Source organism: Scyliorhinus torazame, chromosome 7 (assembly GCF_047496885.1).
Source record: "Scyliorhinus torazame isolate Kashiwa2021f chromosome 7, sScyTor2.1, whole genome shotgun sequence".
NCBI lineage: Eukaryota > Metazoa > Chordata > Chondrichthyes > Carcharhiniformes > Scyliorhinidae > Scyliorhinus > Scyliorhinus torazame.
The window spans coordinates 277,346,317-277,373,885 of NC_092713.1; the positions used below are offsets into that span (position 1 = coordinate 277,346,317).

Here is a 27,569-nt window from a genome sequence, read left to right on the forward strand (position 1 = left end):
ATAGCAAGCACGTCAGCTATCACCGCCTCCACTTATTTTCGCAACCTTGATGGACTGCAGCTGAATTTGTTTCCCCTTATTTCCTGGACCAAACAGATTGAAGGCACTTGTTGAGGCTTGAGCTAATGTTTGATTTAAAATAAAACTCAGCTTTATCATTAGAAGTATTGAAATTATTTCAGACCATTTTGGTTTAATAATGATGTACATTGAAAAGTAAGCTTTAAATGCGTATAAATAACACCAAAGTTTTTCAATAATCATTTATAATTGTAGCATTAAAAGAGCATTATTTCCATACATGAAAGCCAGATACAGACTTACTATTTGCGATTTTTGCTGTTAATTTCCAACTCTTCATTATCAAGCCTTGAAACAGCCAGGTAGTCAAAATCTATGCAGGTTCTATCAGTCTAATCTGTGGAAAGAAAAAGCATCCGATCAGAAAGCTATCTTTCAATCATATATTTGATCTGAGATTAGTTTTCCTAATTAATTTCTGTGATAGATCCAGCACCGAATTCCTGCATGTATTGTTATCACATAACTCCATTGGCTTCTCTACTTCAAGGAAACAATGAGAACATGTGCCAAAATTCAGGTGTAAATTGCATTCATCCAATTTGCCATAGAGATCTTACACTTACAGGAGTTTCTGCTTCCCTTTTCTGTTCCGACATGTTACATTTTAAGAAGGGAAAAGCAGTGATTTTTCCTTTTCTATAACATTGATGGATTTAAAATCCAATCATATCCACTCTACATAGACTCCATATAAATAGCAAAAGTAATTGGGTGGGATAACAAATGGAATGATACCTTTTAATCATGAGTTCAGATCATCGTGCAAATGGCACCTAACGCCATTGTAAAATATGGATTATGTCAAATACTTGGGTGAAGCAAATCATTAGACTTGAGAAAATGCCAATAGTTTTGTAATGAATTCTGTAACGGAACGCAAATTGGTTTGAAAGTAGCCATGGTTACAACTCAGAACTACCAGTTATTGACAACTACCACCAACATGGTACTGTTGGGATTGCATTCCTTCTCCTCCACCTTTCCATAGTCAGGGAGCTTTAAAAACTTATCTTTTGTGTTTCTTTCACAAGTCCCCAAGGAACAACAATTAGATCACTATAAAAATGAAAATATTTGCTAGGCACTGTGAAATGTAAGCTCCATCATGATTTTAACCATGTCAGAAGTGTTTGCATTTGTTGCAAGATCCTTCTTTGTATCATTAAATTCCAGGCTGCTTTCAGACAACCTCCGATACCTGAAAGCAGAAAGGTCCGAGTATGGTGGTGACCAAGTCACCACACCATGTTGGCACATACGCAACATCGGGTTTATCACCACCTGCTTTTTCCTCAAAATTCAGATGCTGAGCAGTCCAATTTCTGGGCAACTTAAGCCGTTTTATTTTCTCCCCTGGATGTCGAGAGGGTCTATCACAGGCCCAGACCTAATTCCAATAGGGCATCCGCGGAGGATGAAGGACCTTGGATGTTGGTCAGTGCCTGCATGGGCGAAAGGCTAGAGATGCCCTCATAGCTGATGGTGTGTAGTTCACGGGGGAGGAGGGGTGTCAGATAGGCTGGAACTCCCTAGGGTCTCCCCAGGCTGCACTCCTGCAAATCCTCTTCCCTTAGCGTGCCCGGGAGCTCGGTGTCCTCCATAGGATAAAGGGGCAATTGGAGTGAGATCCAGAGCCCTGCCATCCTCTGGCATTGACACTCATGGATTCCCTCTAATGCCTGCACCATGCAGTTGAAGCCTTGCACCAATGGAGCTCATGATCTCAGCAATGGAGGTCATGAGCTTAACCATGGAGTAGACATCACCTGCCATGGAGTGCAGGTCCTACGCCAAGATTTCCAAGGATGCCATCCTCGCAGTGTTGGCCTTATTGCGGTGGGGTGATGTCACCATCTTCTCGATAGGAGGGCATTGGAGATCCTCCAGTCAGCTTTGAAGTCCATGGAGGGATACTGCCATCCATTCCTGATTCTCGCAACTCTGCCTCTGCTGTTCCAGCAGCCCTGGGACAACTGGACCCAGGGGCACGTCATTGGCCTGGGACTCAGAAGAGTCCCGGGTTCCGGCATCCGTCGGAGTGCTGGATCCCTGGGATGTTCCTGCCTCCACCTGTGTGGATCTTCAATTGTGAGGTGCTCACCAGTGACTGACCCAGAAACCTGTCCACTAGTTAATCCCACTGTGGTGTAAGCATCTGCATTGGTGGTGTAAGTATCTGCATTGGTGGTGTAAGTATCTGCATTGGTGGAGTGTGCGGGTGACAGAAGTGATGCTTTTTATCTGCTTGGCTCCGAGAAGTCTCTCTCAGAGCTGTTCATGTCTGTGGTGTCCAGACGGCACTAGGAAGGTGCGGGCTGGTCGACTGATTGCCCTGCAAGGAAAGAGAGATGGCATTAGTGCATCGCGGGGGGTAACTGATGGCAGAAAGATTCCTCATATGAGGCATGAACCGAGACTGCGTGTCTGGAGGGTTCTCACTTTTGTCTGCTTTCCCCAACTTCTTCAGCTGCACAGGGGCAGTCCTGCTCCTCGTTGGCCAACTCAAGGGGTCTGTCTTCAAATGGCGTTAGGGTTTTCAGCTCGGGCATGGCTCTGGCTGTCTGTGCTTGTTCACGGCAGTTGTGCTCATGTTTATCCTGCTAAGAGACAGATGGGGAAATTGTAGGAGGGAGTTGTGCCTGTTCAGATGGTGATGAAGTCAAGTCTGGCATGCGTGGAATTTGAGTTGGAGTGCGGAGGTGAGGAGCATATTAGCTGCTGGGAAAACGACAGGGTGTTGGGGTGGGGAGGAGGTGCAGGGGAAGAGGGCCATATCAGAGTTGTTCGGAACCTGTGAGATGGCTGGGTGAGAGATCATTGTGGATGTGTGATGGATGTGTTGAAGGGTGCAGCGGGAGATATGAGAAGCCTGACGTACCCTGGCAGCGTGAAGAAGGTCATTCATCTTCTTGCGCTATTGTTTCGCCGTCCTCTTCTGTATCGGGCTACCACTCACAAAGGCTGCCACTGCCTCCCAGGTGGGATGGTGACCGCATTGGATGGACATCTGCAGGAACACAGGTAAAGGATGTCCCCACCTCTGCTCCACACCATCCAGGAGTTTGGTTGGGAATAATGTCGTTGGCATCCTGGCAGCCATCCCTCGACTGAATCTGGAACAAATGCAGGGAGTGCTGGGAGGCTTTTAAAAGGAGCATCCACTGATTAGGGGTTATGTTTCTCTTGGAGTGAGCGAATCACTGGAAAAAGATTTCTCAAAGAGGCTCAATATTCCGTGAGATTTCCCGCTGCTGACGGGATTTGCTTCAATTTTCTCACCGGCACTGACACTTTGAAAAAATGTTGTAGATTCCACCCACACTCTTGAATTATATGATTTGCTCACAATTTTTACATTGGGTAAGGCACAAAGTTAGGCCACTGATCACTCCTTGGTCATTATATTTTTGAATCTCATTTTCTGGTCTCCTCTTGGAATTTTAGATCTGAATATGTTTAAAAATAATACAAAACAGCTATTGTGTGTTTAGCCAGGGTCACCAAGACAAGTAAAATTGTACCAGTTGAGATTCCGTAACACTGATTAAGGATCACAACATCTGCATTCCAAATTATACTCCAAAAGCTCTTTCATGTTTTAATTACATCTCAGATGTTTCCATGATAGAAGTTATCAGCTGCAACAAGTATTAAATAAAACGATTCATTAATACTTAGCTTTCAGAAAATCTCAGTGGGAGAGATGGTTAGCTACTTATTGCAATTCTCTACACAAGATCAAGAAGCAGTTTTGTTCACATGGTCAGGGCAATTTGAATAGTGATTCCACTAAACTCTGATTATCTCCAGTTTATCACAAGTAGCATGCATAGCCTTTGTCTTGAATGGTTTCACAACTATACAAGGAAAAGGTGTTGCTGCAATTTTTGTTAAAACCGAGGTCACAACTTCATAAACAGAATTCCAGGGCTTCTGATTTCACACAGAATAAAATGAAACACACCAGGAGCTGGAGAAGTCCATATGGCCCATAGAAGCTGCTTCACCACCCAATATGGTTGTGGCCCATGTAGAATTAAATAACTTTAACCTTTACTGCAGGATAATATTCAAGGATTTGGGCCAAGTGCTGGCAAATGGAATTAGATCGGCACGTCATTTGCCTTCCATGTGTCGGTGCAGACTTGATGGGCCGAAGGGCCTCATCTGCACTGTATTATTCTGTGATAGTATACAATACAGGGTGTTAACAGATCGGGATTCTCCGTTCCCGCCACCTGCCAATGGCATTTCCTTCCCATTGTGGCCACCCCACGCTGCCGGAAACCCGTGGGCATGGGTGCACTGCCGGTGCAACGAAGAATCCCGCTGGCAGAAAATCCCGCTGCATGTGTTTCAAATGCAACCTTGAATAGGTAACAATGCTATTGGGAAGCTTTAATGTATTCACTCATGGGCACCCTGGAAAAAGTATCTAATATGTCACAAATATGGACCAAAAGGTCCCTGCTTGAGAATTAATTAAAAACTTAATTCTAATACAAATCTTGGATATATTTTGTTTAATTTCACTTTGATCTGATGCTATCTTCATTCTTTAACAGAATGGGGATTTGAGAAATGCACACATTTAAACTCAGTACAAAATTGCAAATTTAGCCTGCTCTAAACAGACTTTAACTTCTTGACAGAGGTTTAACCATTTTACCTTACTGGGCCCAAGAACGCGCGCATCATGTTATTTGTTAACTTTTCTTTGAAAGCAGTGTACAAGTTTGACCTCAGAGAAAAGACAACAGAAAGAGATTTTTAGTTTGAAATTTATAAGTTGACAATACAAAAAATAATAATTGGACGTGTCTGTTCTTATTTCTATTCATCAGCAGATTTCATCTTTGTGTACTAACAATTTCAACCCCCCAAGTCGCTCCCCATCCACCAACATGCAAACTTCTAAGAGAGAAATAAATACAGAGATCTGCACCAATTTAAACTTTTCGGAGGCCATCAACTCACCAGTCCAACACCACCTTCGTGCCCACACCACCCTCACCGCCCTTCCCCCCACAACACATCACCCCCGCCACCTCCCGATCCGCGGTCTAATCATACGTCTTGCCTTGTGTCTTGCAGGAGCTGCTGGTGAAAGAGCGGGTCCTTCTGGTGTTCCCATCCCCAGCCACAACCACATCCAGAACCACCCTGTGTGCGGAATAGCGATGATGACACCGACACGGAGGGGAGCCGTATAACTAAGGCCCAGGATACCCCGGAGCCTGGATACGAAGTTGACACAGATTTCCTGTCACAACGGGTCTCCAACACCCTCCACTATCCCAGAGACACTCACCTCAGTTTGGCACTTGAGTGAAGAGGCTCCTGGGACACTCTCAGGTGCTCACCACACAGATGCTCCGATATATCAGTTGGAGGTAGGAACGCTCAAGTGGGCGAAAACATGTGGAAGCAATAGTGGATTAGTCTGCTGCCTGAAGAAATAGTGAGAGCCCACACCTTCTCTTTTTGAAAGGTCCAATACATCAAGTACCAATCAGGTACTTGACAAATCTGCAGTGGGACATTCCCTGGAATCAAGGAAATCCCATCCACTGACAGCCCCAGCCAGCCAAAGGCTAGAAGCTCTTCTGTCCTCTTACCCACCTCTGGGAAGGGGAAGGGGTAGTTGCTGCCAGTACCACACCCTCCAAAGGCAGAGGATGGAGGAGAGATCCAGATATGGCCCAAAGCTGTTCAGGGTGGGAAGGCCATCTACCAGCCTTTTAGCCATGGACTTACATCAGGGTGGATGGGAAAAGGTGGCGGAGTAGAAGTGGGGGGAGGGGTCGATAGAACCCCCACCCATCTGATTAAGTACCCTCGCCACTAAGGAGGGCTCAGGTTCCACCCAATATCTTTCATGTTAGCCAGTAGTCACAAGAATTCTACTGAAGGGAAGATACCTGTTTATGTGAAGAACAAGGAAACTATTATCCCTGAACCGAACTTAAAGGAGCATACACTTGATAACCAACATTTTAAGTGTTACTCAATTTTTCTCCTAACCTTGACAGCCCTCTCTTCACAAGGATCAAGTAAAAATTGATTTAAAAAGAAATACATTGTAAAATTTGATTAAATTTCAAAACAAATATTTCCCAATTTAATTTTAAAATTTATTTTTCTCGGTTCTTTGGATTTCTCCACTTCCATGAAAAGCCAATTAGTTGATCATTGACCTAAAAACTAAAGACAAGACTTTCCCCGATATCGGCAAAAGCTGATGTTAGGCTGGAAAAGTGGCGTTTAGCCCGCCAATGGCAGTGGCGGCTTCTCAGACTCGATAGTGTTGCCTCTGACTCGCCTGCTCCGCCACTACTTCAGCGCTTTAATCATAGAGTCTGCACTGGCCCTTGGAAAGAGCAACCTGCCCAATTGGGGTGCCGCATTTAAAGGCTGCCCCAGCACACAGCAGCCACACTTTACAGGTCACCGGGACTCGGTAGCTGATAGAAATCTGCCCCCCTTTTCTCCGACACCTCCCTTGAGAGACTGCTTGATGCTGTGGAGGCCCGCAATGACATAATCTACCCACACTCAGAATGAAAAATTAACAGTAAGGTTATAAACCCAGCATGGGAGGCGGTGGCAACGGCCATGAATGCCATCTCCATTCAGAAGAAGACAGCCATACAGGGCTAGAAGAGGATAAATTATCTCCTCTGTTCTGCTAGGGGAATCACACATCCACAGGGATCTCACTCAGTGCCAGCTCAATGGTCACCATGCTCGCTCTCCTGCACATGCCTTCATCTCCTCTGCGGGTCATGTCCTCATCCTGTCCATGGCCCCACTCACATGTGGCAGGTATCCTTCTCATCTGGCCCCTGGTAGGTGTCCTGTTTACACATTCTCCATCTGTCTTCACGCAGGACAATCTGGCACGGAACAAAAGGGAGAGATCCCACACTGGTGGTGGGATGTTCGAACCGAACGTCCTCGCAGACGTTGAGGAATGAGTGATTCAGCTGGCTGTCAAGGACGTGGGCCATTCCTGGGTTGATGGTGAAGTCAGCGGTGATGAACCGCTGCCACATCTATCAGACTGCCAATGCTGTCAGTCATGTCTCTTGTTTCTCTGGCCCCTGCCGTGCCCTAATGAACTCGCCTTTCTTTTGCAGGCACATCTGGGAAGTGGCCTCGGTGGTCCACCAGCCAAGTTCTCGTCACCAGCTCAGACAGCAGCACTGAACAATTTTGGAACTCTGAATGGGAGACCAGTCAGAGCACTCACCTACACCCTCACAAGTGCAGCGACACACACCTTGGTGGGACTTAGTTCAAGAACAGCTTCGCGGTCACAGTCTGGTAAGCACATTACAACGTTCGATATTTGTCTTGCACCCACCTGGACAGATTTGCAAAAATACCAAATCTAAAGAGAATCGCAAGTTCTACATGAGAAGAGGGTGACGTTTGGCTTGGAAGAGGACTCTGATTGGTACCTGTTAAGCTTTTCTTTAAATTCAAATCAGGCAGATTGATTCTGATTGGTCAATGCCATGGAGAATCAACCAGGGAATGGTTGTGCCCCAAGCTTTTGTTTCACTGAAACTGGTTCAATGCTCTTTTTGTTTGCAATGGACACGTGCGTGTGAATAAATGTAGCTTCTAGCATGTATAGGTGAGCTGCACTGGTTCATTCCCATTGTTATGGGTCCGGGTTTACAGAACCCCAAAGTGTTTCACGGAATTCAACCGACCCACAACTTTTAATAGATTGAGGTGTGGGAAGCACACGCCGTACTCTCCAGGTGTGTTGCAGCAGAAATGGACAAGTGTTTTTTAAAAACAAAACAATGTTTATTCTATGAACTCAAGTTAACCTTTTAAAACAAACATTGAATATCTTAACACCTATTACTTCAAAGATAACCCCAAAAGGCTACAACCCTAAATAATCCTTCAAACTGTTCCTTTAAATATCCAAAAGACTTCAAACCTTCAAAAATAGGAGCACATTGGTTACATTCAACATATTTATAGTCTTTGGATTGCAGAAATCAACAGACCAGCTTTGTGTTTCTTCCTGCAGCTCACAGCAAAACACACAGACACTCCCAGCTGTGTTCTCAAACTGAAACTCAAAAAGCAGAAGTGAGCTCAGCTCCTCCCACCCTCTGACATCACTTCAGTAATATGATCAGCTCCATTTCTTAAAGGTACATTGCTTAAACATCTATTTCTTAAAGGTATTCTCACATGACACCATGGCAATGCCTTGATCAATCAGAGTCAACCTGCTTGGTTTGCTTGACGGTTAACTGTTCCCTGGTACATTCTCCATAGCAATGCCTCTACCAATCAAGTGTCCTCTTGCCAACTAGCACCCTCTTCTCATGCAGTTGTCCCTTTCAGATTTGGTATTCTTGTGAATCTGTCCTGTTGAGTGCAAAGTGAAATGCTTTGATAGCACGTCTCTTTTGTCAGTAATTCTGAAAAGAAATGTAAATATAAGTTACGAAGGAACCAGTGACCAACATTATTTTTGTAGAGGGTTATGAGCAAATATAGTCACTCCACTTCCCTCGATCATAGTTTTTAAAATCTGTTTTCATTCCTTGTTTATTAAGTTATAATTTTTGGCATTTCTGTTAAAGCTATCTGACCAATCAGATACAAGTTTGAAAAATAATTTCACTTTTATTGTACACATTTTGTATTCATCACACATTTAATTGTGATACTTGGAGATGTGAGAAGCATCCGCTAAATGTAAAGCATTTATGTTATTCTAATCATCATTTCACTCTACATAAGGAAGCATGAGGTTTCTAAAGGTGAAACATCCAAAGGTTAGCAAACCAATGAGATGTATAAAAAGTGGACTTTGATTGTTAAATTACTTTCAGTGCAAACAGCAACTAAATAATTGAAAAGAATGGTTCACATTCATGCTTTGAAAGCAGACCAAGGCAGGCCAGCAGCACGGTTCAATTCTCGTACCAGCCTCCCTGAACAGGCGTGGGTGAGGTGGGGGTGGGGGGTCAGCGGGGGGAGGGGCTTGAAACGGGGTGGAGAAACATCCGGGCAGCCGGTCAAAACAGCCTCCTGATCTGTGAGGAAATCACTCTAAGTGTGACCTCAGCGGAGAGAACCTCCCTGAGACCAAAACAAATGACAAAGTGCCGTTGAATAGCAGAATGTTTCTCGGCACTGTAGGCGTGCAGTTCAGCAGACTTTAGCTTCAGTCCGCTGAATCACGACCATTAATACCGATTTCCTTTCCACAAATGTTGCGTGATCTGCTGAGTATTTTTCATACTTTTCTGTTTTTGTTTTATGTTACGATCTTCTGTGTGTTAAGACTCCTCAGATGAAAAATTAACTTTTCCTTCAGACATCAAATGCCTTATTATTCAACTCATCCCACCTATATACTCACTGGAAGTATGAAGAGTACACTGCAAAAATTAAATTATTTCAATTTCTCTAATCTTAATGAATAAATTTAAAAATATTTTCACTGGATTAAAACCTGGTATACATTAATTAAGCGAAAAGCAACCTAATCTGCAATAATTGCTAGTTGGATGACAGATGGCTACATCCCAATAGGGAGGCATCTACTTCGCACACCTTGTAGTATCCAATTTTTAAAATGACTATAATTTGTTAATTAGTCATTAATGGGAGACTAGGATACACTTTTTCCTTTTTGCTCTCATTTCCCTGGATTACCAGCTCGAAAATTTTTGTTAACTTGGTTGTGCATACATGAGTAAAAACACAATACTGTGGATGCTTGAAATCTGAAATAAAAGAACATGCTGAATAAACTCAGCAGGTCCTTCTTTAGAAGAATTATTTAGATTTAACATTAGCTCTGTTTCTCTCCACAGGTGCTGAGTTTATCATAGAATCCTTACAGAGCAGAAGGAGGCCATTCAGTCCATCGAGTGTGCACCGGTCCTTGGAAAGCGCACCCTACTTAAGTCCACGACTCCACCCTATCCCCGTAACCTAATAGCCCCATCTAACCTTTTGGACATTCAGGGACAGTTTAGCATGGCTAATCCTCCTAACCTGCACATCTTTGGATTGTGGAGGAAACAGGAGGACCCGGAGGAAAACCACGCAGACACAGGAAGAAAGTGCAAACTCCACACAGTCACCTGAAGGTGGAATTGAACCCGGGTCCCTGGAGCTGTAAGGCTGTAGTATTTTTTTTTTTTAAATCAGAGTCCCCAATTATATATATTTTTTTCCATTTAAGGAGCAATTTAGCATGGCCAATCCACCCACCCTGCACATCTTTGGGTTGTGGGGGTGAAACTCACGCAGACACGGGGAGAATGTGCAAACTCCACAAAGACAATGACCCGGGGCTGGGATCGAACTCGGGTCCTCAGTGCCATTGGCAGCAGTGCTAACCACTGTGCCACCGTTCCTCCCTTGTGAGGCGGCAGTGTTAGCCACTATGCCCCCATGTCGCCCACTGGCTTTTAAGTGTACATAAATAGTTTTTCCTGTAAACCATAGGATCTGAAGTCACAAGATTACTGGGTATCTGTTGTTATTGCAGCTTTGACAAAGGGTCATCTGGACTCGAAACGTTAGCTCTTTTCTCTCCCTACAGATGCTGCCAGACCTGCTGAGATTTTCAGCATTTTCTTTTTGGTTTCAGATTCCAGCATCCGCAGTAATTTGCTTTTATCTGTTGTAATTGGCAGCTCAAGTCTCACCCTGCTTTAACTTGTTTCAACTCTTATGGTATTCTTCCCAGCTCATTTCCTCCTGAATGCATAGCATGTACAAAATTAAAAAATCATACATACATAAAATGACCTTTCTCACCCTTTCCCAAGGAACTAGTGAACACTCTGCTCACTAAATTTTAAGACCCCAAATTTTAACATTCGAGAAAAATTGCAATAGTACTTTTATTGTCAAAATATTTCCCAGCAAAAGTAATATCACCCTCACATCTGCAGCATTCCTGAAATTGCACTGATAAAATGCTTCCATTTTGGGTGCAATTGGCAGAAATTGTGCTTCTTTTTTGAAAGTGAAATTATGGCTCAGGATTCTGCTCAACCTTATTTGTATAATCACAGCTGTAAAGATGTCAATGGACCAGCATAACGGAAAGTAATTGGTACAGCTGCAAATGGGTTTATCACAAAAAAAAACTTTTAATCAGAATATGGAATCCTCCATTCCTTAGTAACTAGATTTTAAATAACCGGAAGGGACTTAAAATACTCTACTGATCTATTTATTAGTCTCACTGGTGCACAGCAGTCAATTTTTCCATAAATTAAATACATGTGAGAGCATTGAAAATGTGTCTACATGGGTTTGTGCAACTGAAAGGAAAATAAACTCAATTTGAAGATCCTTTGCAAATGGGTACTACCGACAGAAGCCTTCAATGCTCATTATTTCAATCCGGTGTACGGCCAGTTTTGTGGGCAGGGCGAGTTTCCATCATGACGTTTGTTAAACCAACATTAAAGATGATGGAAATTTGATTTATCCTTGATGTAACTTGTGTTTAAAATTGCATGATCTTTTATGTTTTGGCTGGAAACCAGTGCAAATGAATGCAAACTCCGGTACCATATTTTTACTTCCACAGTTTATCCTTTTTTTTTGGACAGCTGTAAAATAGAATTAACCTCGTGCTTCTTTTTACCTTGTCATGTCTTGTGTTAAACATTTGTCAGCATTGACATTGTCTCTCTCCTGAATTCTGAACATTTCATGCTTGCATAACTGTTGCATTGAAAGATAATGAAGAAACAAGCCAGTATAGTCATAGTATTCAATGTGATGCTTCAGTGAGTTCAAGCAAACAAGTGACCAGTGAAAATTTCAAGTCAGCTCTCACAGATTCCTTTCTGTTTCAGAGCCTGTGTGGGGCAGATTGAATTTATAAACAGACTGTTGCAAACAAGCTTTTAGCTTTAAGCAGGCACCACAAGTGATAACCATTACACTAAACTGACGACAATAACGTGGACTGTCCTTAATGTTATGTGTAGCAGAATGAATTGGGTTGTACTCATCACAAGTAGCTCATGACTAACATAATCCAATTTGTAATGATAAACAGACCTAGAGTCATATGTTTCGGTCAGTTTTTGAAAACAAAATGCCCACTCTGCTCCTTACTTTTTCAAAAGTAATGTTACAGAAAGTAGTGTACTGTATCCTCAATGTGTCACTTTAGACTAGTGTCTATGCTTAAGGCCTATGAAATGTTCATTGTTTTTTTGTTGGTCAAATGCATCATCATTGAATAGGGTCACATTTCGTCAATGGCGTGAAAAGCCTCGAGCTTCAAACACACTAGACAGCAGCATTTGATGAAATACAAAGCCTTCTGACCTCTGCTGTCTTAACCAGTTTTTGCCAGCTGGTTCTGGTCTGAAATATAGATCTAAAATAACATTTTCAGGCATGTTTCAAAACAGAATAGGTTTGATTTTTACAGAGACAGTAGAACCCGGGAACCCTTTAGACATAGCAGGCGGATCCTGATTCTGGGATTCCTGACCCCATTTCTGGGCTGTCTGCTTTTTGGGAGTGAAGGTTAAAGGCTGATTCTTGTCAAAAGGCCACACGTGCACTCCTGACCTGGCTCCATTGCGGAGATAAGCATGTTCTACTCCTCCGCAGGTATCAGAGAGTCTGCCGGGTATTTGAAGAGTCATAGTTCTACTGCCCCTCAGAGGAGTCGTGAACTCGAGTCTGCATGAGGGGACCTTTTAAAAGATGAATTTGGAAAGTCTTCCTCATGCCCTCATGCCAAGCTATTGCACTCCACTCATTGCCCCCTCCTATCCCCTATGTAAAGTTATGTCACTCTACCCACTCATGATCCGTATGGCACTTCCATGCCCATTGACCCATTATACAGAACCAAATGAACCTTATAGAGGCAGTAGGAAGTATAAAAACAGCTTTAAAAATCAAATTCATTACTTTCCACTATGTTAAAAAATAATTTCACCACAAAACAATAAAAATGTCAATCATCTAGCCCGTTTATAATATTAATAACAGAAGCCACAAACCCATGAAACCACTTAACCTTGTATAAATAAAACATTGTAAAATTGACCAAAGATCAGAGAGCAAGAGCTGTCAATCAAACAATATTTTACTCTGGGCACAAGCTGTTTAACAAGAGGCTGAGAGCCCTGACATCTGTTGAAATAGCTGTGCCCAGAGAAAACAGTGCTTGATTGATAGCTCTGGTGCTGGCTCTGTGCTCTCTGTGACAATGAATCACCCACCTTTACTGGCACTTTCTCCTAAGGTGGACTGGTCAAACTGAGACCTTTCCCGACTCCCACTACCCCCCTCGAAGATGAAAATTTAAGCCAATAAGTGTGTAAAAGAAAAATGAAATACTGAGTGGATCGAACTGAAAATCAAGTTGCTAAATTAACGCAGATACATCTAATGAGAAAGTTAGATAAATCAATTAACAAGAAGTTAAATCTTGGCAAAGAATTATCTCGTGGACACAGAAAGAGAAGCAGGACCCTTAGTATTTTTCAAAAATGGAAGGGAAAGGACAAAACATGTTTTTCCTTCTGGAAGAGGCACAGATTTACACCTTTTTAGTTGGCAAAAATTCCGTGATTCTACAATATTTTCACTTTAGCAGAACTTGTGGCTTGGCTAGCCCATTTATGATGAATCTAAAGGCTGTCAAATGAGTGGAAGTGCAAACACCAGGGCCATATGCAGGTCACACAGAGGCACAGATGAGTGGCAGGACTTTCTCAAACAAAGTTCTTTCCATCTGTAGACAATTAGGGCCTGACAGGTGAGGGGAGCTGGCCATAACAAATGTCGGGTGGGAGATAATGCTGGCAGGCCAATGGATGGTACTATTTTTAATAGTTACTCTGCAGTCTTCATAAAGCTCTGTTTCATTGTGTGGTAGGATCTAGACAGGGGTTTGGGGGATTGTCTCTCCTCCAAAACTACGTGGCTCCAAGTTGTAATTTCTTAAAACTGGGCGGCATGATGGCACAGTAGTTAGCAGTGTTGCTTCACAGCGGCAGGGTCCCAGATTCGATTCCCGGCTTGGGTCACTGTCCGTGCGGAGTCTGCATGTTCTCCCCGTGTCTACGCGGGTTTCCGCCTGGTGCTCCGGTTTTCTCCCACAAGTCCCGAAAGATGTGCTTGTTAGGTGAATAGGACATTCTGAATTCTCCCTCAGTGTCTGCGAGCAGGCGCCAGAGTGTGGCGACTAGGGGATTTTCACAGTAACTTCATTACAGTTTTAATGTAAGCCTACTTGTGACACTAATAAAGATTATTATTCTTTATTTATAGCAAGTATTTATACATTTGGACCTCTACATGGAACTTAGGGCTTCTCCTCCCTCCAGATCTCTCTTAATTCTCAGTCATGTTGTTGGACATCGTTATCACATCAACATTATATTTGCCTCTGATATTTACTCTATACTCTACATCTCGCTCAAGTCTTTATCCCCATCATATTTACATCAACTTGCATTTTCCCCCTGCATCTCAGATTTCACAGGGTTAATCTCTGAGATGGCATGACCAATTTTCCTGATCATGTTCTGATCTCCTTCAGAACAATATATTCTGGAATTTACGAGTGAACAAGTTACTTTGAGCCTTGTAATTTGTAATGAGCCAAGATCAATTAATGACTTCATGGCAAAGGATCTTCCAGGTAATAGTACACTGAAAATGGTTGAATTTCACATTTAGTTTGAGGGTGAGAAATATGGGTCTAAAACTAGTGCCTTAAACATAAATAAAGGCAAGGCTGTGAAGACAGAATTGGCTAAGGTGGGATGGAAAAAAAGGTTAAAAAGCAAGATGTTAGAGAAGCAGTAACATTTAAGGGCTATTTCATAATTATCAACAAAAGATATGTTCCACTAAGAAAGAAAGACTCTATGAGAAGGACGTACCATGCTTGATAACTGAGGAATTAAGGATGGTATCGATTTGAAAGAAAATATGTAGAGTGCTGTAAATATTAGTGGTACCCCAGAAAATTGGGGAAAAAATAGAAACAAACAAGGGACGACCAATTAATAATAAAGAGGGTGAAATTGGACTATGAGAGAAAACTAGCAAAAAAATATAAAAAGAGGCAGTGAAAGCTTTCGCACGTCTATAAGAAGGAAGAGAGAAGCTAAATTGATCCTTTAGAGGGTGAGACTGCCTAAGGGAGCTTGGGTGCTAAGCAGTCCCCGAACCAGCAAACAATATAGATCCAGGTGTCTGCCAGTTCAACCCTCCCCATCCCCCCTCCCCTTCCCCCCCACCGTTTCCCCCCCTCCCCTTCCCCCCTCCCCTCCCTTCCCCCTTCCCTTCCCCCCTCCCCTTCCCCCCCTTCCCCCTTCCCCTCCCTTCCCCCCCTTTCCCCTTCCCCTCCCTTCCCCCCTTCCCTTCCCCCCTCCGCTTCCCCCCCTCCCCCCTTCCCCCCTTCCCCCCTCCCCTCCCCCCTCCCCTTCCCCCTCCCCCCTCCCCTCCCCTCCCCTCCCTCCCCTCCTCCCTCTCCCCTTCCCCCTCCCCCTTCCCCCCTCCCCCTCTCCCCCCCTCCCCCTCTCCCCCTCCCCCCTCTCTCCCTCCCCCTCTCTCCCTCCCCCCTCTCTCCCTCCCCCTCCCTCTCCCCCCTCCCCCTCCCCTTCGCCCCTCCCCCTCCCCTTCCCCCCCTCCCCTTCCCCCCCTCCCCTTCCCCCCCTCCCCTCCCCATTAGCCTTTATTGAAAACATAGCTGAAAAAGCATGGAGAGGATGATTTTCATTGGATATTTTAAATGCGAAAGGGCCTTAAGCTGAAACAAGGACTTAGCCCATATTTATTTTGGTAGAGGACTTGACATTTGAGCTAGAAATAGTTGCCTGGATGATCATTAGAGGGCTGATAGACATTTAAATCATCAGGAAGTGTTTATTATGGAGGCTACACAGTTTTCTGGTGGACATCACATTAATTAACACCTTCTCCTACATCGACTGGCTCCATTTTACCCATCCTGCTTGTTACACCCTCAAAGAACTCCAATAAATTTGTCAAATAGGATTACCTGTTCACGAAACGCATATTGACTCTGATTGGAAAGGTGGCATTGGGCAGAAGGAGACAAGGGACAGGGGATGAAATTTGCCTTAAAGAGGGAGCTTCGTTCTAAATTAACCTTGAGCGTGCACAAAAAAATTGAAAATGTATAGTTACAGCAGAGGAGAACTTTACAGCTCTGCCAATTTCTGGATTTAGATGATGGAAATTATGTTGCTGAACCATGTCCAGCATCATGCTTACAATTTAGGACAAAACAGCCCACCCTCGATTGGGTTTCTGCCTTTGTAACTACCCTCCGAAAGAAATCCATTTTGATTAATAAGCTGCGACTTTCAACTGGAGGTGGGTTAATTATAGAATTATTACAAACCTAGCAGTTCCATTTTAAGCTATTTATAAAAGGTGCTAAGGGTAGAATGAGAGAAACATAATGATGTATTTACATATGCCATATTTAATTTTTAAAAAAATATTTTATGGAGGCATTTATATACTTAGACATCAAACACAACAACAAAACAAAACACCATGGCCGGGATTCTCCCCTACCCGGCGGGGCGGGGGTCTCGACAGGATGGAGCTGCGGGAGCCACTCCGGCATCGGACCGCCCCAAAGGTGCGGATTTCTCTGCACCTTTAGGGGCCAAGCCCTCACCTGGAAGGGCTAGGCCCGCGCCGGAGTGGTTGGCGCGCCATCGGCTGGCGGGAAAGGCCTTTGCCGCCACGCCAGCCGTGCCAAAAGGGACTTTGCTGGCCGGCGGAAGTCCGGGCATGCGCAGGAGTGTCAGCGGCTGCTGATGTCATCCCCGCGCATGCGCAGGGGGTGGTCACTTCCGCGTCGGCCATCGCGGAGGCTATGTCCGAGGCGGAGGGAAAAGAGTTCCCCCACGGCACAGGCCCGCCCGTGGATCGGTGGGCCCCAATCGCGGGCCAGGCCACTGTGGGGGCACCCCCCCGGGGCCAGATCCCCCTCGCCCCCCCCCAGGACCCCGGAGCCCGCCCGCGCCACCAGTCCCGCCGGTAAGAGAGGTGGTTTAATTCCCGCCAGCGGAACTGGCATGACAGCAGTGGGACTTCGGTCCATCGCGGGCTGGAGAATTGCCGGGGGGGACCACCGACCGGCACGATTCCCGCCCCCGCCAAATCTCTGGCGCTGGGGAATTCGGCGGCCGACGGGGGCGGGATTCACGCCGCCCCCCCCCCCCCCCCCGGCGATTTTCCGACCCGGCGGGGGGTCGGAGAATCCCGCCCCATATATCATTTTACCGTTACACAAAAAAAGAGATAATAACAGAGGTCTCCTTACAATGTCTGCAAAACGAATCACACATGACTGAAACAAAAGCATGGAATGTCTTGCTAAGGTTTAGCTACAATTCCTTATGTATGAGGATTGGATATCAATGCACCGCTCAATAGCCCATGAGGAAACTATTAATGGCCTGGAATTTCTTATGTTTCACTAAATAGTTAACCTGGAGCATGGGACAACATTTGCTGAACTTGCAAGAAACGTCTAATTGCGACAAGGTTCAGCATCTAATGTCCTTTGCTAACACTTGCCATGCCGATTTCTACTGCTTCACATCTGGAACAATCATTTTGCTGGATGAACGATTCTGACATAGCAGCAGGATAATTACACATCAGTAACCCAACATTAAGCACAGCAGAGTGTTAGGATGTGGGGTTGTCCATATCAGAGGCTGTATGAGCCCTAACCATCACCGTAAACCTTTTCACCGCAAGGAGGGTCCTTAAGGCTTCCAAGCTGCTGGAAGAGTTCAGGAAAAGGTTAATACCCTTCATTCTGTTTTGGGAAATCCAAGAAATGGAAACCAAAATATATCTTGCACAAAAATTTAATTACAAAAAGCTCCAATATAATTAAGCGAAGGGATCAGAGAATTTCACTTGCAGGTTTTTTTTAAGAAAGCATCAGACTCTACAGATTCATATAAATACTTCAAAAAATACATTTGAATTCCCATTGCATTATATGATTTGCAAATACCTTACATCCATCCTATTTTATGAAAGTTTTTTTTTGGCCAGTGAGTACTTTATCTATCGTTGTGATCTATAGATTACTATTTTTTGTGGGAGCATAGGTAAATATTAATGTACCGGTGACCTGAATTAATCACTTACATAACCCAATTGCATTTGTGTCAACTGTGGTACTTTGTATTAGGGGTCATGTGGGACTGTGAAGCCGTGATGCTATTGGCTGACAGATCCCGGGTCCTGGTTGGCTGTTGACTCCTGGCTCCGCCCTGAAGGCGGAGTATAAGAACCCAGGCTTCTCCCCGCCGCTCCATTCTGTTGCTGAACTGCTGGGGACAAGTCTCGCTCAATAAAGCCTCATCGACTTCACCTCTACTCGTCTCTCTCGTAAGTCATTGTGCGCTACAATTTATTGAGCGAGCTTAAAGGACTATGGAGCTCCGGATCGCCCCTGAATGCCTGCAGATCAGCCCCCACGCAGCGAACTCGGCAGCAGTTTTTAAAGACTGGCAAGCTTGTTTCGAAGGCTACCTCCGAACGGCCCCCGGCCAGATCACAGAAGACCAGAAAATGCAGGTCCTGCATTCGAGGGTAAGCCCGGAAATTTACCCTCTCATAGAAGACGCACAGGATTTCCCGACGGCGCTCGCAGCACTGAAGAGCATTTACGTTCGCCCCGTGAACCAGGTCTACGCACGCTACCAACTCGCAACGAGACGGCAAAGTCCCGGAGAATAGTTAGAGGAATTCTACTCCGCGCTGCTAATTTTGGGACGGGGCTGCAGCTGCCCGCCGGTGAACGCGATTGAACACACGGACATGCTAATTCGTGATGCGTTTGTGGCAGGTATGAACTCTCCCCAAATCCGCCAAAGACTTTTAGAAAAGAGTCGCTAGGACTCTCAGAGGCACGGGCCTTTGTAGCTTCCCTAGATGTGGCCTCGCAAAACGCCCGCGCCTACGGCCCCGACCGCGTGGCAGCCCCTTGGGCTCCGTGGACCCCCGTCGCGACAACCCCCCCCCCCCACACAGGCTTGCGCAGTTAAAGCGCCAGATCATCCCTGGGGGGCCCGCTGCTATTTCTGCGGGCAAGCGAAACACCCCCGGCAGCGCTGCCCGGCCCGCGCAGCTATTTGCAAAAGCTGCGGCAAGACGGGCCATTACGCAGCTGGGTGCCGGTCCCGGGGGGTCGCCGCAATCCCCGGAGAAGAACGAGCCCAGCGCATCCCAAACGCTCCCCAACCCCCCCAGCGCCCCATGTGCGACCCGTGGGCGCCGCCATTTTGGGTCCCGGCCACCACGAGGGGGGATGGGCGCCGCCATCTTGTGACTCCCCAGCCACGTGCGATTCATGGGGGCGGCCATTTTGTCCACCCCCGGCCGCGTGCGATTCATGGACGCCGCCATCTTGGATGACAACAAAGGACCCCAGCATCGACGGCTCCACGGGGTCCGAAGAAGACGCCGAGACACTACGACCACGACTGGCTTCGGTGACACTGGATCAATCACGGCCCCGGACGCTCCAGACGACGACAACAACGGTGCTGATCAACGGACATGAGACATCATGCCCGATCGACTCCGGGAGCACCGAAAGTTTCATTCACCCCGACACGGTAAGACGCTGTTTTCTGACCATCCATCCAAGTACGCAAAAGATTTCCCTAGCTGCAGGATCCCACTCCGTAGAGATCAAAGGGTTCTGCATTGCGAACCTAACGGTGCAAGGAAGGGAGTTTAAAAACTACAGGCTCTATGTCCTTCCCCAACTCTGCACGCCCACATTACTGGGATTAGATTTCCAGTGTAACCTGCAGAGCCTAACATTTCAATTCGGCGGCCCAATACCCCCACTCACTATCTGCGGCCTCGCAACCCTCAAGGTTGAACCACCGTCCTTGTTTGCAAACCTCACCCCGGATTGCAAACCCTTCGCCACTAGGAGCAGACGGTACAGCGCCCAGGACCGGATATTTATTCGGTCTGAAGTCCAGCGGCTGCTGAAGGAAGGCATAATCCAGGCCAGCAATAGTCCCTGGAGAGCCCAGGTGGTAGTAGTAAAGACCGGGGAGAAGCAAAGGATGGTCATAGACTATAGCCAGACCATCAACAGGTACACACAGCTAGATGCGTACCCTCTCCCCCGCATATCCGACATGGTAAATCGGATTGCCCAGTATAAGGTTTTCTCCACCGTGGACCTCAAGTCCGCCTACCACCAGCTCCCCATCCGCCCAGGTGACCGCAACTACACAGCCTTCGAGGCAGACGGGCGTCTATACCACTTCCTAAGGGTCCCATTTGGTGTCACGAACGGGGTCTCGGTCTTCCAACGGGCGATGGACCGAATGGTTGACCAGCAGGGGTTTCAGGCCACATTCCCGTATCTCGATAACGTAACCATCTGCGGCCACGATCAGCAGGACCGCGACACCAACCTCCAAAAATTCCTCCAGACCGCTAACGCCTTGAACCTCACATACAACGAGGAAAAGTGCGTCTTTAGCACAAACCGGTTGGCCATCCTGGGATACGTAGTGCGCAATGGGATAATAGGCCCCGACCCCGAACGCATGCGCCCCCTCATGGAATTTCCCCTCCCCCACTGCTCCAAAGCCCTGAAACGTTGCCTGGGGTTCTTTTCATATTACACCCAGTGGGTCCCCCAGTATGCAGACAAGGCCCGCCCGCTAATACAGACCACTACCTTCCCCCTGTCGACAGAGGCTCGCCAGGCCTTCAGCCGCATCAAAGCGGATATCGCAAAGGCCACGATGCGCGCCATCGACGAGTCCCTCCCCTTCCAGGTCGAGAGCGACGCATCCGACGTAGCTCTGGCGGCCACCCTTAACCAAGGGGGCAGACCCGTGGCCTTTTTCTCCCGAACCCTCCACGCCTCAGAAATCCGCCACTCCTCAGTGGAAAAGGAAGCCCAAGCCATAGTGGAAGCTGTGCGACATTGGAGGCATTACCTGGCCGGCAGGAGATTCACTCTCCTCACCGACCAACGGTCGGTAGCCTTCATGTTCGATAATGCACAGCGGGGCAAAATTAAAAATGACAAGATCTTAAGGTGGAGGATCGAGCTCTCCACCTTCAACTACGAGATATTGTACCGTCACGGAAAGCTGAACGAGCCATCCGATGCCCTATCCCGCGGCACATGTGCCAACGCACAAATAGACCGTCTCCAAACCCTCCACGAGGACCTCTGCCACCTGGGGGTCACTCGGTTCTACCATTTTATAAAGTCCCGCAACCTCCCCTACTCTGTGGAGGAGGTCCGTACAGTCACCAGGAACTGCCACATCTGCGCGGAGTGCAAACCGCACTTTTTCAGGCCGGATAGAGCGCACCTGATCAAGGCTTCCCGCCCCTTTGAACGCCTCAGTCTGGATTTCAAAGGGCCCCTCCCCTCCACCGACCGCAACACATACTTCCTGAACGTGGTGGACGAGTACTCCCGTTTCCCCTTCGCTACCCCTGCCTCGACATGACAGCGGCCACAGTCATTAAAGCCCTTGGCACCATATTCACACTGTTCGGTTGCCCCGCATATATCCATAGCGACAGGGGGTCCTCCTTCATGAGTGACGAGCTGCGCCAGTTCCTGCTCAGAAAGGGCATAGCCTCGAGCAGGACGACCAGCTACAACCCCCGGGGGAACGGGCAAGTAGAGAGGGAGAACGGCACGGTCTGGAAGACCATCCTACTGGCCCTACGGTCCAGGGATCTCCCAGTTTCCCGGTGGCAGGAGGTCCTCCCGGACGCTCTCCACTCCATCCGGTCGCTGCTGTGTACCACCACTAACCAAACGCCTCATGAGCGCCTCCTTGTCTTCCCCAGGAGGTCCTCCTCCGGAACCTCGCTGCCGAGCTGGCTGGCGGCCCCAGGACCCATCTTGCTCCGGAAACATGTGCGGGTGCACAAGTCGGACCAGTTGGTCGAGAGGGTTCACCTCCTCCACGCGAACCCGCAGTACGCCTACGTGGCGTACCCCGACGGCCGACAGGACACGGTCTCCCTGCGAGACCTGGCGCCCGCCGGCAACACACACACCCCCCCGACACCGATCACCCCCTCCCTGCCACCGGCGCACCCCACGACCACCCCCTTCCCGGGAGGATCGGTCCTCCTCCCGTGTCCGCCCAGGAGTGAAACAGGAACAAACACCGAAACGCTCCCGGAGACGACAACGCCGGAACAAGCACCTGCACCACCACCGGGGCTGAGGCGATCGACGGGGAAGACCAGATCGCCCGCTCGACTCGTGGCATCGGCGTGACACCAAGAATGTTGTTGGACTGTAACAAAAAAATTTTTCTCTTACTAATATTGTAAATAGTTCACAAACCTTGTACATAGCCCAGTGTAGGGCGAAAACTGTAATGACATGCCCGAAATGTTCCCCCCAGGGCAAGCCTTGTAAACCCCTACCACCATGCGAACCACCACCCCGCCGGGTTCATTTTTAACAAGGGGTGAATGTGGTAGTATGTATTAGGGGTCATGTGGGACTGTGAAGCCGTGATGCTATTGGCTGACAGATCCTGGGTCCTGGTTGGCTGTTGACTCCTGGCTCCGCCCTGAAGGCGGTGTATAAGAACCCGGGCTTCTCCCCGCCGCTCCATTCTGTTGCTGAACTGCTGGGGACAAGTCTCGCTCAATAAAGCCTCATCGACTTCACCTCTACTCGTCTCTCTCGTAAGTCATTGTGCGCTACATCATCATTAGTAAGAATTAGTGCTCAACTCATGCCCAATATTAACTGATCTCAAACACTGCAGACAAAACCTGCTGCTGCAGCCGTAAAGAAGATATAACTGGAGGGGCACATGAGGGTGGTAGAAAGGACATAGTGCCACCACCTTGGAATCAGTGCAGGAAGTGCTTTGACAGCATATCCAGCTCAGAAAAAGCAATTCTTCTTTTTCCGTGCACTTTCCTACATCAGTGATAAGTGAAGTTGAAAGAAAGGAGCAGAGCATTAGATTCCAAATTAAAGACAGAGCTGGAGTGAACAGACCTGGAGTAGTGTGGGCTCAAAAGAAGCCCTGAGGATCAGAGGAGGCTGTCTGCATCTTGTTCTTTGTGCAGCTCCAAACCTTGCTGCTCTGCATAGCACAGCGTACGACAAACATTCTGGGCACCTTGGCTGGCAACTAATGAAAGCATGCCAACAGTTGGATGATGATGTAATATGCCTTTAAGGCCTAACATCACTAGAAGGGAATTGTGTCAAGTCATCCATTCTTAGTATCACTTTTGCTTTAAGCAGCAGAACTGACACAACTCTTATGTGTCCAAGTTATACAACTATGTAAGCCTGTTCTCATGTGCATAGACTTAATAAATGAACTGGCAATGTATCTCGCCAATGCTTTATGAGTGAATAGTACCATGTGTCTTATTCAACAAATAAGCAAAAGGATGTCCATCATTGTAAGAATCCGACAGAGGACACCTGGCTTTCATTACAGTGCCCAATATTTCTTGGTTGGGTTTCACCTGTAACAGAAACCATTGAAGTATCCCTACTTTCCAGCTGCCACACCTTAATACTGCTAACAGGTCTGGACTTCCACGGGGCAAAAGCAACATTGGCTATTCCCCCAGAAGTCTTGGGCAAATTAGCATTATTGTCTTTTTATGGTTGCACTCCAGCCGCACTTTATTGGAATGGAAGAATGGACAGACAGCAAATACTCCTGGTTGACGTAAGGGTGCATAAATTGCAATGTGCGTGCAGTCAGTAACATTGTGAACCCTGTGGGAAGTCAGCCAGAGCCCCAACCCAAGTGTTCACTCATTCTGATTGGTGCCATTGCAGAAAAGGTTGACATAATTGCCAGGCCTGCCAAACAGACCAGTCACCTGCCGAATGTATTTGTGGAGCCTCTTGCTGCTGCTTATGGTTATCAAGCTCCTCATCCAACATCCAATCAAAGGCAGTGAGGGTGCCATCAATCCTGTTTTCATTGGATTCAGGAAACCTTCAGAGTGTAGAAAGTAAACAATGAGCAACAGGTAGGAAAACAGCTCCAGGCATTTACTGGTGAAAGTCTATTGAAATAGCACTCCGCTTCAACAATGGTGTTAATGGACTTCCGGTTGCGGCTATGCGGAGCTAAGTCGCATGATTCGGCAGCTCCCGCTACCATGGACTTTCGGGCTCGTTAGAGGAGCCCCAACGGAACTTTTTTTTGACGCAACCCGTGGGGAAGGGAAGAGAGAGGTCCCCCTCCAACTTCTATGAAACGGACCAGAAGTGGAACGGCCAAAGGAGCGGCACTAGAGCAACGGGAGAAGCGAGGGACAGAAAACAAAATGGCAGCGGCCAGGGACAAAGGGGAGCTGCAGGAGTTCATCAAGCGCTGCTTCGAGGAGCAGCGCGAGGAGATGCGCAAGGAGATGTTGGCACCTATGCTTTCGGCAATTGACGGACTCGGGATCACCCAGAAGGCCCATGAAGTTAAGATCCAGGAGGTACAGAAAAGAGTCAGTCAGAACGAGGACGAGCTCGTGGGCCTGGTGGTGAGAGTGGAGCAGAACGAGGTGCTACACAAGAGGTGGGCGGGAAGACTCGAAGACCTGGAGAACAGGTCGAGGAGAAAGAATTGCGAATCCTGGGTCTCCCTGAGGGAGTGGAGGGGGCCGATGCCGGGGCATACGCGAGCACGATGCTCGAGGCGATGATGGGCACGAAGGCCCCTTCGAGGCCGCTGGAGATGGACGGGGCACATCGGGTGCTGGCGAAGAAGCCCCAGGCAAATGAGCTGCCAAGGGCGATGTTGGTGAGGTTCCACCGGTTCACGGACAGAGAGTGGGTCCTGAGATGGGGCAAGAAGGAGCGGAGCAGTAAGTGGGACAATGCAGAGATCCGAATATACCCGGACTGGAGCACGGAGGTTGCAAAGCGGAGAGCGGGTTTCAACCGGGCCAAAGCGGCGTTGTACCGGAAAGAAGTGAAATTCGGAATGCTGCAGCCAGCCCGACTGTGGGTCACATACAAGGGCCAACACTATTACTTCGAAATGCCTTTGTACAAGCCAAAAAGTTGTACTCTAACTGAGGGTTTGCGAGGGTGGGGGGGATGTTTGAGGTCTGATGTGTGATGGTTGTTGTATATAGGGGGTCAATCACGCGCAGGAAATGTTACATGGGCTGGGGGAGAGAGACAAGGCCGCGACAGGAGCTGCGCCAGAGGGGGCGGAGCGGGCTTTGGAAAGCGCGGGGTGTTTTCCCGCCCGCGGGAAGAAAGGCGGGAAGGGGAACGAAGGAATTCGTATTGATTGGGAGACTCCCACAAGGGGAGGTCAATGGGATGGCGGGGGAAGCCGGGGACAGCAGGCGTCAGCTGACTTACGGGAGTGACATGGGGGGAGCAAAAAAGCTAGACAGGGGTCTAGCGGGGGGGAGGGAAGGGGGGGAAGGGGGGGGGGAGAAAGGGTTGCTGCTGCACTGGCCAAAAGGGAATGGGACACAGAAGAGGTGGTCGGGACGGGGGTCCCCCGTCTGGGGGACTGGAGGGTGAGGGAGGCGTGGACACAGGACTGGCCCAGAAAAGGAGATGGCCCAGAAAAGGAGAGAGCCCCTCCAATCCGGCTGATAACGTGGAATGTGAGGGGCCTGAAATGGCCGGTGAAGAGGGCTCGAGTGTTTGCTCACTTAAAGGGACTGAAGGCGGACGTGGTCATGCTCCAAGAGACCTGAAGGTGGCGGACCAGGTCAGGTTAAGAAAGGGATGGGGAGGACAGGTATTCCACTCGGGACTGGACGCGAAGAATAGAGGGGTGGCAATATTGGTGGGAAAGCGGGGTCATTTGAGGCCAAGACTATTGTAGCGGACAATGGAGGGCGATATGTAATGGTGAGCGGTAGGCTGCAAGGGACGTGGGTGGTGTTGGTAAACGTATACGCCCCGAACTGGGATGATGCAGGATTCATGAAGCGCATGTTGGGGCGCATTCCGGACCTGGAGATAGGAGGCCTGATCATGGGAGGGGACTTCAATACAGTGTTGGATCCAGCACTGGACCGCTCCAAATCAAGGACTGGAAAGAGGCCGGCGGCGGCCAAAGTACTTAGGGGGTTTATGGATCAAATGGGGGGAGTGGACCCATGGCGGTTTGCAAGGCTGCAGGCCAGGGAATTTTCTTTCTTCTCCCATGTACACAAAACCTACTCCCGGATAGATTTCTTTGTTCTGGGCAGGGCGCTCATCCCGAGGGTGGAGGGGACGGAGTATTCGGCCAAAGCCGTTTCGGACCATGCCCCGCACTGGGTGGAACTAGAGCTGGGAGAGGAGAGGGACCAACGCCCGTTGTGGCGGCTGGATGTGGGACTGCTGGCGGACGAGGTGGTGTGTGGGAAGGTGAGGGGGTGTATCGAAAGGTACTTGGAGGCCAACGACAATGGGGCGGTGCGAGTAGGGGTGGTATGGGAGGCGTTGAAGGCGGTGATCAGGGGAGAGCTAATCTCCATTAGGGCTCATAGGGAGAAGGCAGAGGGCATGGGAAGGGAGAGGTTAGTGGGGGAGATTTTGAGAGTGGACAGGAGATACGCAGAGGCCCCGGAGGAAAGATTACTTGGGGAAAGACAACGGCTCCAGACGAAGTTTGACCTGTTGACCACAGGGAAGGCGGATGCACAGTGGAGGAAAGCGCAGGGGGCGACCTACGAGTATGGGGAAAAGGACAGTCGGATGCTGGCACACCAGCTCCATAAGAGGACGGCAGGGAGGGAAATAGGGGGAGTCAAGGATGGAAGGGGAGCCACGGTTCGGAGTGCAACGAAAATAAACGAGGTATTTAAGGCCTTTTATGAAGAGCTGTACAGATCCCAGCCCCCAGCGGGGGAAGAGGGGATGAGACGATTCCTAGATCAACTGAGATTCCCGAGGGTGGAGGAACAAGAAGTGGCTGGTTTGGGGGCACCAATTGGGTTGGAGGAGCTGAGCAAGGGTTTGGGGAGCATGCAGGCAGGGAAGGCCCCGGGACCGGACGGATTCCCAGTGGATTCTACAGGAAGTACGTAGACCTGTTGGCCCCGCTACTGGTGAGGACCTTTAATGAGGCAAGAGAGGAGGGGACCCTGCCCCCGATAATGTCGGAAGCGACAATTTCCTTGATCCTAAAGCGGGACAAGGACCCACTGCAATGTGGATCGTACAGTGCGATCTCGCTCCTCAATGTGGATGCAAAGTTGCTGGCAAAAGTGCTGGCCACGAGTATCGAGGACTGTGTCCCGCGAGTAATCCACGAGGACCAGACGGGATTTGTAAAGGGCAGGCAACTAAACACCAATGTGCGGCGGCTCTTAAACGTGATAATTATGCCATCGGAGGAGGGAGAGGCGGAGATAGTGGCAGCTATGGAAGAAGGCCTTTGACCGAGTAGAGTGGGAGTACCTCTGGGAGGTGC

At 48.1% G+C, this 27,569-nt stretch overlaps 1 protein-coding gene across 2 annotated transcripts in view; it reads right to left on the reverse strand.

Moving 5' to 3' along the window:
- atp10b (ATPase phospholipid transporting 10B) overlaps positions 1–27,569 on the reverse strand; it is a 511,821-nt gene that overhangs the window by 337,414 nt on the left and 146,838 nt on the right. For both annotated transcript variants that reach the window (XM_072512518.1, XM_072512519.1), the window contains exon 2: positions 325–418. The gene's annotated coding sequence lies outside the window, so the exon portion shown is untranslated. The remainder of the gene's footprint in view (positions 1–324; positions 419–27,569) is intronic.